Raw genomic sequence first — 10,300 nt, 5'->3', positions numbered from 1 at the left:
ACCACCCAGGCACCCCCAAACTGGAATATTTTCTTACAGGATACACAGAAACAAATTCAGAATGGATTATATTAAGGGGGGAACATATTGCATGGAACTCTGGATGTTATACACAAACAATGAAGCATGGACACTACATCAAGAACTAATGATATACTGCATGGTGGCTAAAACAGCATAAAAAAAATTAAAAAGACCTAAATGTGAGATCTGAAATCTAGAACAATCCTAGAAGATAACACAGGCAGTAACTTCTTTAATATGGGCCATAGCAACTTTTTTTCTAAATAGGTCCCATAGGGCAAGGGAAACAAATGCAAACATAAACTATTGGGACTTCAAAATAAAAAGCTTCTGCACATGGAAGGAAAAAAAATGAATAAAACTAACATGCAATATACAGAATGGGAGAACATATTTGAAAATGACATATTCAATAAGGGTTATTATTTAAAATATATAAAGAACTTATCAAACTCAACACCCAAAAAACAAATCATCCAATTAAAAATTGGGCAGAAGACATGAACAGACATTTTCCCAAAGAAGACATACAGATGGCCAATGGGCTCATGAAAAGTTGTTCTTCACTTACCATCAGGGAAATTCAAATCAAACCTACAAGAATATATCACTTCACACCTCTCAGAATGGCTAAAATAAACACATGAAGTAACTAGAGTTTGCCAGGATGTGGGGAAAAAGGAACCTTCCTGCACTGTTTGTGGGATGCAAAGTGTGGAGAACAGTATGGATCTTTCTCCAAAAAATTTAAAAAAGAACTACCCCATGATTCAGCTATTACACTACTGGGTATTTACCCAAAGAATACAAAAGCACTAATTCAAAGGACACATGAACCCCTATGTTTATAGCAGCATTTATAATAGCCGAATTATGGAACCAATGTCCAACAACTGATGAATAGATAAAGAAGATTTGGTATATATAAACAACAGAATTTTACTCAGCCAAAAAGAGAATGAAATCTTGCCATGTGCACAGATGTTGATTGAGCTAGAGGGTATTATACTAAGTAAAATAAGTTGCAAAGGTGTGGATTGAGCTAGAGGGTATTACACTAAGTAAAATAAGAGAGTCAGAGAACAACAAATACCATATGATTGCATTCATATGTGGAGTTTAAGAAACAAAACAGATTAACATAGAGAGAGTAACAAGAATAGAGAACCAAATGATAGTTACCAGAGGGGAGGTAGATGGGGGGGATGGGTTAAACAGAAGGTGGGTATTAAGGAGTGCACTTGCCCTGATTAGCACTAGGTGACGTATGGGATTGTTGCATCACTATATTGTATACCTGAAACTAATATAACACTGTATGTTAACTAATGGAAATTAAAATATACACTTAAAAATACCAGGGGCATTCAGGATATGATTGCACAAACTAGCTATCCAGCTTGTACCATATAATATCTGAAAAAAAATTTGGAACTGAGACAAGTATATTCATCCCATATCATTCATTATTTAGCATGCAACAAATATCAACTGGTGACTGAATTATCTCTATTAGATGAAGCATAAACTCCATTTATGTATCAAAGCTTGAGGAGGTGGGTACCCAGGACCTTTTCTCCTGCTCTCTGAGTATCAAGCTGGATTTACAGGACTAAGGGCAAATTAAGCAGTTCTGAGTAAAGGAGCCTGCTTCCTTCCTTTATGGCAAGGATTTTTTTCTCTTTTTTAAATATTTTATTTATTTATTTGAGAGAGAGAGAGAGAGAGAGAGAATGAGAGAGACAGAGAGAGAGAGAGAGAGAGAGAGTGCATGAGAAGGAGGGTCAGAAGGAGAAGCAGACTCCCTGCCGAGTCTCTGATGTGGGACTCAATCCCAGGACTCCAGGATCATGACCTGAGCTGAAGGCAGTTGCTTAACCAACTAAGCCACCTAGGTGCCCCAATGGCAAGGATTTTCAACATATTTCCCTGGATGAGGGAGGAGTGTTAGATAAGAGGTATAATTGTGGGGCATTTGGATAAGTTAAAAGACTTTGAAGACACCTGAAACAATCCAGGCTCACAATGTTTCTCTGTGTGGCTGGGTTTTAAGACTGGGCTTGTGGTTCTTGACCCCTAGTCAAAGGGCTCAAAACATCATTGTAACATCAGGTACAACATTCTATAAGCCTGATGGTCTCTAATTTTATTTTCTTTTTTCTTTCTTCTTCAGTTTTTTTTTTTTTTTAAAGTCTAATTAGTTAACAAACTGCATTATTGGTTTCAGGAGTAGTGTTCAGTGATTCATCCCTTACATAAAACACCTGGTGCTCAAAGCAAGTGGGCTGCTTAATATGCATCAACCATCTACTTCATCCCTCCCAACACACACCTTCCTCCATCAATGCTTAGTTTGTTCTGTATCTTTGAGTTTCATGGTTTGTTTCCTTCTCTTCTTTTTTTTTTTCTTTTCCCCTTCCCATATGTTCATCTGTATTGTTTCTTAAATTCCACATACAAGTGAAATCATATGGTATTTATTTTTCTTTGACTGACTTATTTCACTTAAATCATACACTCTAGCTTCATCTACATCATTGCAAATGACAAGATTTCATTTTTTCTGATAGATGAGTAATAGTCCATTATGTATCTACACCATAATTTCTTTATCCATTCATCAGTAAATGGACATTGGGCTCTTTGCATAATTTGACTACTGTTGATAATGAACTTTGGGGAGAAGGTACCCTTTTAAATTTGTATTTTTGTACCCCTTGGGTAAATACCTAGTAGTGCAATTGATAGATCATAAGGTATTTCTATGATTGATTCATTCTTCTGATTCACCCATCCTCATGTTATGGCATCCATTCAGGTTTGCATTTCAGTTATAGAATTTTTAATATTGGTTTGATTAGATTTTGGTTCTTTTATCTTTGCATTAAGGGGGTCTCTAGTGTTTTCTATGCTTTTATCAAACCCAGCTAGTATCCTTATAATTGTTGTTTTAAATTCTCATTCAGACATCTTACATATAACTGTATTAAATCCTTAACTGTTAGTTCTACTTCCTATTATTTTTTTAAAGATTTTATTTATTTATTTGACAGAGAGAAATCACATGTAGGCAGAGAGGCAGGCAGAGAGAGAGGAAGGGAAGCAGGCCCCCTGCTGAGCAGAGAGCCTGATGTGGGACTCCATCCCAGGACCCCGGAATCATGACCTGAGCCGAAGGCAGCGGCTTAACCCACTGAGCCACCCAGGCGTCCCTCCTATTATTTTTGTAGTAAATTCCTCTCTCTTGTCATTTTATCCAAAAAAACAAAAACAAAAATAAAACAACAATGACAACAACAAAAAACATGAGATCCTGGGTGTGCTTTGGTCTGCTTGTGAAAAGAAACCGGATCCAAAAATATAAATAATAAAATAATAAAATAAAATAAAATAAAAGATATTTATAAAAGTAAAAAATGAAAAAAGATAAAAAAGAATTAAAAATAAGAAAAATAAAAATTAATAAAAAATAAAAATAAATAAAAGAAAGCTCTATCCTATTTCTCCAAGAGCTGAAACTTTACAGCTCCTTCTGATCAGCAGATTTGGTGTATGGAAGGTGTTTGTGCTGGTTTTCTGGGGGAGGAGGTCTGTTGCACTGATTCTCTGGTGGACTTGCCCTGGTAGAGATGTGCCTGCAGGGCAGAGAGGGCGAGGCTTGGTGTATGGGGCTCTGGCCTCCACTAGGTGGCACTGTTTTACTCCCTGAAGACTTTCAGGGCTGATGGGTGGGGTAAAAACAGCTGTACCCCACTCTTTAGCCCCAGAGTCCTGAGTTTGCACCTGCCACTCTTCAGGAAGCCCTCGGGAGAGTAAACAATCACCCTCTTGTGCTCTCTGTTTGTGTCATATCCCTTTCTTCACCCTGCCTATGTCTGAGCTGTTTTATCTCAGTCATGAGATTAGGTTTCAAATGCAGACCCATACTGATCCTCTGAGGGAGGGTCTCACCATGCTTTTGCCATTTGCTGGCCTGTTCCAGGAAAGCAGTTGCATGACCACACAGTGCTTCTGAGTTTATGGCAAGGTAGAGTAGAGAGCTAGCACCCAGGCTTGCTGCCCGCAGCCAGAATCCCCACTTCTATGTCTGGGAACAGAGCAGCACGTTGATGCCAGCCATTCTTCTTGTGACCTGGAAGATCCTAAGATCACACTGCCCACTCCTGGGTCTCCACCCCCTTCCCCACCTGAGCCACTCTAAGCCAAGTATCACCTTGGTGGTGGCAGACTTCTAAAACCTCAGGTTTTGCACTTTGCTGCTTATAATACCTTTCGGTAGTCTCCATAAATAAAGGTCCTTTCCCTTCACAGCACCTACAGTTCTTATACCCCAAAATGAACTCTCCACACCTCCTACCTTTCAGAAGGTGGTCACTTCTCTACTTGTAGACTTGTGGGTTTGTTCTCTCGGTCCTCAGGGTGAAGTCTTGGATGTTCGGATGATTTGATAATTATTTAGCTGTGTTTGAGAGATGAGGCAAGTTTATGGTCCAACTATTCCTCTGCCATCTTAATTCTTCCAAGTTTGTTTGTTTTCTTGTTGAAGTATTTCTTCCAGCTCTTCTTTTAACATCTGCGTTTGATATTTCCAGTGTTTTGATTTTGTTCCTTATTCCTTTTCTCAGTTTCTGCTTTGGTTCTCAGTTCTTTTTGTGGTTTTCCTGTTTTGTTTTTTATTTGACCTTCTCCTTCTGATGTGAGATTTTTTTGATAGACTCTGTATATGTGCAGAACATTTTATTAGCATATTAACAATTAAAGTTTTATCCTGCTACTACTTTGTATCCTATGTTACATTTTTAATAAGAAAAAAATCATCCTTGGGCACCTGGGTGGCTCAGTGGGTTAAGCCTCTGCCTTCGGCTCAGGTCATGATCCCAGGGTCCTGGGATCGAGTCCCGCATTAGGCTCTCTGCTCAGCGGGGAGCCTGTTTCCTCCTCTCTCTCTCTGCCTGCTTCTCTGCCTACTTGTGATCTCTCTCTGTCAAATAAATAAATAAAATCTTTAAAAAAGAAAGAAAGAAAGAAAAAATCATCCAGTTTTATCACACTTCTTAGTTTAAAGAAAAAAATTTCTCTGTACTACTTTTTTATACTATCTCATAAACAAACAACCATGACATCTTTTTATTATATACTTTTCATTGTTTTCATAAACAAACCGAATCAAGGGTCTTGTTTTCCATACTGAAGTCAGATACTTGGAGATTTTTAAATATGAAAAAAAACCTAAATTATTATGTAAATATTTACTTAATGTAGGTCTTTGGAATATAGACTTATGCTTTTTTAACCTTATTGTCTCTTTTCTTTTATGGACATACTTTCTTTTTTACACTTTGCTTTAAAGATACTTCCTGTGGAAATGGAGTCTTATTGCTTTTTATAACATCTACTAAAATTCTTTACTAATTCAAGACTTTTTTACAAAAAAAATCAAGATCTCAATTATTGTTTTGAATGATTTCTTTCAACATTTTAAAACAAAATGTGTTTATGTGTTTGGCATATTCTAAAATTCCAGGACTTGCTTTATAGGTTACTTCTATTTTTTTTTTAAAGATTTTATTTATCTATTTGAGAGAGAGGAGGTGAGAGAGAGCATGAGTGAGGAGAAGGTCAGAGGGAGAAGCAGACTCCCTGTGAAGCTGGGAGTACGATGTGGGACTCGATCCCGGGACTCCAGGATCATGACCTGAGCCGAAAGCAGTCGTCCAACCAACTGAGCCACCCAGGCGTCCCTATAGGTTACTTCTAAAAGAATGTTATTTTTCTTTATAAAAACCAATACATTGTGATACCTTTAAAATATACATAAGTGAATTAATTAGCATCATAAAATTCTTAGCCTTTACTTTCTTGCTCATAACTTCAATTTTCACATGTTCAAAGTTAACACATATTATTAATACTCTAGGATTTCTGGAGAATAACAAAATTGTAGTCATCTAATTCTTAAATAGCCTGACTGAATTAGTTCTGTGCTGTTTTCAGCCAATACAGTATCCTCTTCTCCAGTGAAATTTTACAGGGACCCCACCTGAGTTGTTATTTACTGCCCTCTCTTGGCTCTAAGCTATGATAACCATAATAAGATAGTATCTGCTGACATTAATGCAGATATTAAAAGGGGGCAAAAGCACACAGAATCCAGAGTTGTTCTCTGCTCAAGTTGGAAGTAATGTTTAGTATTTTTTTAAAATTTCAAATTACCAAAGTAAACATGCATGTATTGAATGATTGAATAGTCATTTTGTTTGTTTTCTATACTTTGACAGTTGATTTATTTTTTATTTTATTTTTATATATATGATTTCAAAGTCTGAGTATAGTTCATACACAAAGTTACATTAGATTCAGGTGTACAACATAGTGATTCAACTTCTCTAAATGTTATGCTATGTTCACCACAAGTGTAGCTAACATTTGTCACCATATATAGCTATTACAATATCATTGATTAGATTCCCTATGTTGTACCTTTTTCCCCCATGACTTATTTAGTCCATAACTGGAAACCTATATCTCCCACTCCCTTTCACTCATTTTGCCCAACCCCCAATCCTTCCCTCTGGCATCCATCAGTTTGTCCTCTGTATTTATAGGTCTGAGTCTACTTTTTGTGTGTTTATTCATTTATTCCATTTTTTTTGTTTTAGATTTCACACTTGAATGAAATCAAATGTTCCTCGTCTTTCTCAGTGTGATTTATTTCATGTAACATAATAACCTGTAGGTGCATCCATGTTGTCACAAATCGCAAAATTTCATCCTTTTATATGGCTGGGTAATATTCAAAACCACAATATGATATCACCCTACATGTGTCAGAATGACTAAAATCAAAAATAAATAAACAGCAGATGTTGGCAAAGGTGTGAAAAAAATAGGAACCCTTGTAGACTGTTGTTGCAAATATAAACTTGTATAGCTACTATGGAAAACTGTATGGAAATTTCTCAAAAAATAAAAATAAATACAAATACCATATCATCCAATAATTCCCCTATTGGGTATTTACCCAAAGTAAATGAGAACTCTAATTGAGAGATACATACTGCTATGCACAGTGCAGCAACATTTACAATAGCCATGATATGGAAGCAACTTTTTAGTTTTGTTGACTGTTCCCTTTGCTGTGCAAAAGCTTTTTTACCCTGATGAATTCCCAATGGCTCATTTTTTATTTTATCTAATTTTCCCAAAACCATTTGAAGAGACGTTTTTTCCATCTGATATTCTTTCCTGCTTTGTCAAACATTAGTTGACCATGAAATATGATCTCTTTACTATAGGTTGCCTTTTATTTTTTATTATTTCTTTTGCTGTAGAGCAAAAGTTTGTTTAAGTTTATGTTTCTATTATTTATTTTTGCTTACATGATTTTTCATGTCATATCCAAAAAGCTATGCTAAGGTCACTGTCAAGGAGGTTTTTTGCAATGTTTTCTTCTAGGAGTTTTATGGTGTCAGGTCTTATATTTGAATGTTTAATTCACTCTGGGTTGAATTTTTTTTGTAATCCAATATGAGATTATTTTTTAGTATTGTGCAAGTTAAGGGTTAAATTGTATTCCTTTGAATGTAGATAACCAGTTATGTTATTACATAGTACTGGACATCCTAGTCACAGAAAATAATAAAACCAAAAGCCATACAAATTAGTAAGGAAGAAATAAAACTTTCACTCTTTGTAGATGACATGGTAGAAAATCTGAAAGACTCTACAAAAAAGCGCTAGAATTGATAAACAAATACAGTTAAGTTGCAGGATGCAAAATCCATGTACATAAAACTGTTCTATCTCTATACATAAATAATAAAGCAGCTGAAGGAGAAATTAAGGAAACAATCACAATTACAGTTCCATGAAAAAATAGTAAGTTTCACAGGAATAAACTTAACCAAAGAGTGAAAAAATTGTCCTCTGAAAACTATTTTAAAAACTGAAAAAAATAAATTGAAGAGAACACCAAAAACTGGAAAGACATATTTCATGCTCATGGATAGGAAGAACAAATATTTTTGAAATGTATATACCATTAAAGTAATCTGTACATTTAATGCAATCCCTATCAGAATACCAACATTTTTCACTGAACTACAACAAACAATCCTAAAGTTTGTATTAAACCATGAAAGATCCCTAATAGACAAAGCAATTTTTAAGAAGAGAAGCAAAAGTGTAGGTATCCCAATCCCAGATTTGAAGTTATAGGACTAAGCTGTAGTCATCAAGCCAATGCAGTACTGGCAGGAAAACAGACACATAGATCAATGGAATAGACTAGAAAATCCAGAAATAAGCCCACAATTATAAGGTCAGTTAATGTTCAACAAAGCAGGAAATAATGGCCAATACCCAATAAAAAAAATAATGTGTCTTCAATAAATGGTGTTGGGAAAACTGGACAGCAACATGCAAAAGAATAAAACTGGACCACTTACTTACACCATGCCTAAAAATAAATTCAAAATGGATTAAAGACCTAAATAATAGGCCTGAAACCCTAAAAATCTTAGAAAAGAAACATGTGGGACAACTTTCTTGACATTGGATGTAGCACTTTTTTTCCCCCCTGGATATGAGGCAAGGGGGAAAAAAGCAAAAATAGCTACTGGATCTACATCAAAATAAAAAGCTTTTGCACAGTGAAAGAAATGATAAAACTAACAGGCAACCTACAGAATAGGAGAAGACACTTACAAATGACACATGAGATAAAGTGTTAGTATCCAAACTATATCAATAACATATATAATTCAACCCCCCAAAACAAATAATCCAATTAAAAATTGGCAAACGATGATGAACATTTTTTCATGTGTCTGATAGCCATTTGTATGTCCTCATTGGAGAAGTGTCTGTTCATATCTTCTGCCCATTTTTTGATATGTGTGCCTGTTTCATGTGTGTTGAGTTTGAGGAGTTCATTATAGATCCTGGATATCAACCTTTTGTCTGTACTGTCATTTGCAAATATCTTCTCCCATTCCGTGGGTTGCCTCTTTGGTTTTTTTTTTTTGACTGTTTCCTTTGCTGTGCAGAAGCTTTTGATTTTGATGAAGTCCCAAAAGTTTATTTTTGCTTTTGTTTCCTTTGCCTTTGGAGACATATCTTGAAAGAAGTCGCTGTGGCTGATATCGAAGAGATTACTGCCTATGTTCTCCTCTAGGATTCTGATGGATTCCTGTCTCACGTTGAGGTCTTTTATCCATTTTGAGTTTATCTTTGTGTATGGTGTAAGAGAATGGTCGAGTTTCATTCTTCTACATATAGTTGTCCAGTTTTCCCAGCACCATTTATCGAAGAGACTGTCTTTTTTCCATTGTATATTTTTTCCTGTTTTGTCGAAGATTGATTGACCATAGAGTTGAGGGTCCATATCTGGGCTCTATACTCTGTTCCACTGCTCTGTGTGTCTGTTTTTATGCCAGTACCGTGCTGTCTTGGTGATCACAGCTTTGTAATAAAGCTTGAAATCAGGTAACGTGATGCCCCCAGCTTTATTTTTGTTTTTCAACATTTCCTTAGCGATTCAGGGTCTCTTCTGATTCCATACAAATTGCACTCCTGGGTATTTACCCCAAAGATATAGAAGTCGTGAAAAGAAGGGCCATCTGTACCCCAATGTTTATAGCAGCAATGACCACGGTCGCCAAACTACGGAAAGAACCAAGATGCCCTTCAACGAACGAATGGATAAGGAAGATGTGGTCCATATACACTATGGAGTATTATGCCTCCATCAGAAAGGAAGAATACCCAACTTTTGTAGCAACATGGACGGGACTGGAAGAGATTATGCTGGGTGAAGTAAGTCAAGCAGAGAGAGTCAATTATCATATGGTTTCACTTATTTGTGGAGGAGAAGGGAGTTGGGGTAAATTGGAAGGGGAGGTGAATCATGAGAGACTATGGACTCTGAAAAACAATCTGAGGGGATTGAAGTGGCAGGGGTGTGGGAGGTTGGGGTACCAGGTGGTGGGTATTATACAGGGCACGATTGCATGGAGCACTGGGTAGGGTGAAAAAATAATGAATACTGTTTTTCTGAAAATAAATAAATTGAACTAATTAAAATAATAATGATAATAATAATGATAATGATAATTAAAAAAGTTGAGGAAGTCCAATGTTAAAAAAATTGGCAAAAACATGAACAGACATTTCTGCAAAGAAGACATACTGATGGCAAATAGACACATGAAAAGATATTCATTACCTACCATCAAGGAAATGCAGATCAAAACTACAATGACATATCATCTCACAC

Source organism: Mustela putorius, unplaced genomic scaffold (genome assembly GCF_011764305.1).
Source record: "Mustela putorius furo isolate JIRA1106 unplaced genomic scaffold, ASM1176430v1.1 tig00003862_pilon_pilon_pilon, whole genome shotgun sequence".
NCBI lineage: Eukaryota > Metazoa > Chordata > Mammalia > Carnivora > Mustelidae > Mustela > Mustela putorius.
The sequence above is the reverse complement of the archived record's forward strand: the minus strand, read 5'-3'. Positions refer to the sequence as shown.